A 4,298-nucleotide genomic window follows, 5' to 3' on the forward strand; every position below is an offset into this window, starting at 1 on the left:
TGCCCTCAAAAACTAGTGGTGTGACGACAGTAACACACAAAATGCCGAAAACTACGTCGACATCTACGCGCACTGAAATGACAAAAGCTAGCAACGACAATAGGTCACGCGCGGAAATATGGCTAGTACAGGTGACACATCAGCCTCGGCTTTAGAGGACACGCTGAGCGTACTCGATTCTTCATGATTTGAACAATCGCTCATTCTTCAGGTCAGCTGGAACTCTTACCTACTTCGAAGTGGACTCCTACCGAGAACACACTACGCATTTACTCCTGCAGTAGGGAATTAGTTGGAAGGATCCCTCATGCTTTCTTTTAGGAGACCATGTCATATTAAGTCAAGCGCTCTGTTTCACCTCTTTTCGAATGCAATAAAATCTCTGAAAACAAATCATAAATTCCGACCGCTCCGCGTCAAGCCAATACCCGCATTCGAAAGTTGTAAAAAATAATAATAAACTTTTTAAGAGGCTGAATACTGCTGCTCTTTGAAGGAGACATATTAAGATCTCAGAAGGTTCGCCCAGTAATAACCGAAGAACACGACGCTTTTCTTGCCAAGAAGCTCCACATCGGACCTGCTGGTACCCGGAAACCGGCGAGCGTCTTTGTGTTCAAGAGGCATGCACTTGGCAATGGAAGGCCTCATGTCTTTGAGGTTTGCTCAAAGCACACCTCATGTGAAGAAAACAGATTCTCTTCGTTGCAGATAGACATCTGGTCACAAAATATTTGTGATCGGCAACAACAGTAATGTCATCTTACCTTAACATCTCTTCAAATTAACAGAACAAGACAAGCGGCGTACTCTAACCATGAAATCCTCGGCATTCCTCACAGTAATCAGTGTGAATTTCACAAGTTAAGGAAAGCGCATAAAGTGATGGAGCGAAATATCTTAGGCGTAACGTCGAGACACTGGAAGAGAGCGGTCTGGATCGTAAACTGAACGGGGTATCCTATATTCCATTTGACTATATTCCATTCCATTCCGCAGAAATGTATGACCAGCGGAGCTGTCTATCCTACTACACAGAGGTAACACGGAAGTTTGAACGTACATACGGGCTCATTTATCTTGATTGGCGTTGAAGAAAGTACCCCCGCTCCCACGAGCTGGAGGAAACTAGACAAGCGCGAAGTTTTGATGGGACCGCCACCACCGGAGAGTGGAAAGAACTAAAGTAGATACGGAAGCATTCGGAACGCCGATAAGGAGAGGGCGGTCCACACGTAGATATGGCCTACGTGGGTCAAAGTGTTGTATCTGTTCTTATCAGCTTAATCTCTGATATTTGTCAAATTTGAGCCTAAAATATGAAACGATCTTTTGCAAGTTGGCGGAGTGCTCCAAGCCTGCTTCACCTCCGCCGCGCGTCGGCTCGATATTGCACCATCTTATGGATTGACCCATGTTTTTTTTGTCTCCGTACACTGATCCGCTAGAAACAAGCCATATACTGCTTCGCTGTAATAATGCAAGCATAAACATCTCTGCGTAAGCATTGTGCTACTTGGCCATCTCCACGCAGCCCGGTTTCATTATCAAAGTGATGAAACTTTATCTGGCCAGTACAAATGACAGTACTGCGGCGACAACGACTGGTGCGAGCGGTGGCACAAGGTGCATTGATAAGGCAAGCAAAGTACTGGAAGTGGCGGCACCAAGTGCGCTAATGACGTTCCCATCATTGTAAGCTGTTATCACTATTTATCGCCTTATGCATTTGCATCGAACAATTAGGAACCGGGAGAAAACGTACTCAGGCGGCAGCTTCGTATGCTCCGCCGCTGGGAGCGTACGTTGAAAGCGAGCTGCGATGCTGACGAACAGTGCCGACTGCTCATATTTCGCGCCCTGTGCTTTCACTGCTTACTTAGCATTGAAGGCTGACGCGTGGGCCCTGATCTCGAAAACGATCTGCGAAAGTAGCAAAGTAGCAATATGTGCCATGTCCTGAGAGATCCGTGAGCACTGTTGTCTCGCCGTTTCGTTGGCGTTGACGCGAGAGACAGCCGGAAAGGGAAGCGTTCTCTGCTGTGGGTGCTAGGTTGAAAGCAGTTGTCGTACGGGACGGGCGGACGAATAAGATAAGCATGTTGGGTAAGCATAGAAATGCTCACCCATTTAAAAAAAATAGAGCTGGGGAGGCCAAGTAATCCGTAGGGTAGACAAGCTGTCGACCATTAGAATACAGAATGGGTGCCAAGGGAAGAGAAGCGCAATCGAGGACTGAAGAAAACTAGATGGGGTAATGAAATAAAAAAATCTTTGGGCGCAAATTTGAACCAGCTAGCGCAATTCAAGAGTTATTGTAGATCAAAGGAAGGGGCCTTCGTTCTTTTCAGTGGAAATGAAAATAGGCTGCTGCTGCTGATGATTTCACCTAAGGAAAATCAAACAATTGTGTCACCTTTCTCCTCTTTCGCACACAGAGAAATTGTATTCTGAACAATCGAGAACGAGCTCTGCGTCATATGCTTCAGCCACGCCATGCCCTGCGAAAATCCACACAGTCCAATACCTATTGTTCGACTTCCCAATCGAACTCTTAAGCAATGGTAGTGCACAGCAAGGTTCCCTATTTCACTGGCGCGAATGGCGCACATATCGTCCCATTTTCCGTGTTCGTCACCCCCAAAAGCTTGATCAAATCTGGGTCCCATTCGACTCTACTAAACACTAAGGGGCATCTTTCAACAGCATTCTGCTGACGGGCCCTGATCTGATGAACAACGTTTTGGGAATTTTAATAGATTCCCGGCAAAAACCAGTCGGCCTTACTGCAGGCATCCAACAGTTTCCCTGCAGTTTTATAGCTGGCGAATAAAATCAGGACTCCCTTAGGTTGCTCCAGTTTAAGTGCACTGATTTCTCTAGAAAAATGATCGAGTGACTAATGAAGGCTCACGTTTTCTCCAACAGCCCTTCACCAGTTTTTTCAACATACTGCTGTCGATGAACAACCAGAGTGGCTGCCGCTCATTTTTGTTATTTATTCAAAAGACCGCAAAGCCCCTCGAGAAGAGGGCATTGCATAGGGGGTGGGCACATACTTCTATAACGATTGCATGAAGTTGCTGATAAGTTCGTTCAAAAAGTCTTCTACGTCAATGAAGTGCAGAAGTCTCTTCAAATCGAAGACGTCATTAATCTATGGCAAGAAAACGCACGAAATGCATCCAAAAGCTAGCATAAGACTACAAGATAACTTCTAAAAGGCAAAATGTGCTGTTGCGTTGACTTCCAAGGACCATGCCATAGGATTGAACAACCTCCACTTCGGCATAGATGCTTCGCTTACAAAAAGTAGTCTCGTTTTACAGTTATAGTGGGACACAGGCAGTCATAGTTTCGTGTTTAAGGCTCCTAATAACAGGACATATACGCACCGAGGAGTATTCACAATGAACTCTACTTGATTTTGCGGCAACAACTTTATTCATAAAAGGAGACGCTCAAAACTTAATGTATTAAAACCTAATGTAGTTCAGTTTTGCCGACAATTTTTAAATGCCGTTCAGTTTTGCCGACAAATATTTAATGGATACTGAACAAACCTTCTTCCGCCGAGATTTTCAGTCTATTTAAATGAAAGCTTGGATGCCGAAAGAGGTTAACACAACCATATTTGCAGGCAGAAACTAGTGGAAAATAATGAATTTATTGCACGGTTCGCAACATACCGCGTCTAGCGGCCGCGCCTTGAATTAGAGGAAGCGATGTGTCTGTGACATTGTCTTTGCCGGACACCACCGTGCCCGCTATCACCCGCGTCTGTTCATCCGCATGGCCGGTGCCGCACAGCAGCGAACAACGCACGCTCACTATTGCACATTGTTCGACTGCCGGTATGGGCATTTGAATATTGCCGACACAACATGTAAATCACCGCCCCATTTCCGTACAGTGTTCAGAAGCTCAAGCGCGAACAATTTCTAAACTAATTCGACGCTTTGTTACAACGCCTGCTGCTGCTGCTGCTGCTGCTGCTGCTGCTCCTACTGGTGGTAAGGGTGGCGGTACACATCCAGTGTGCAGCCGTCAGGCACTCTCAATCCTCCGAAATACGGCCATCAGTTGAAACATATGCGAAATGACCACTGTGTATCAGAACAGTAGCGTCTTCCAAGTCGCATCTTGATGCTTTCCACATTTCTTCCTCAGGAGAAGGAGCAGGAGACGATGTGAAAACTCATGAGGTCACAGCGGGTGGGTGCATGATTTCAAGACAGTATCCGCACCCGTCTTTTGACTTGGGTCTTTTCTGGCTGACAACGCGTCTTCTCACGGCA

General features: G+C 46.1%; 1 pseudogene; it reads left to right on the forward strand.

Annotated features, from left to right (window-relative positions):
- Positions 1 to 1,239: 1,239 nt before the first annotated feature.
- On the forward strand, positions 1,240 to 1,421 carry LOC140213829 (U2 spliceosomal RNA; annotated as a pseudogene).
- The last annotated feature ends 2,877 nt before the right edge of the window (positions 1,422 to 4,298 follow it).

This window comes from Dermacentor andersoni, chromosome 10 (genome assembly GCF_023375885.2).
Source record: "Dermacentor andersoni chromosome 10, qqDerAnde1_hic_scaffold, whole genome shotgun sequence".
Classification (NCBI taxonomy): Eukaryota; Metazoa; Arthropoda; class Arachnida; order Ixodida; family Ixodidae; genus Dermacentor; species Dermacentor andersoni.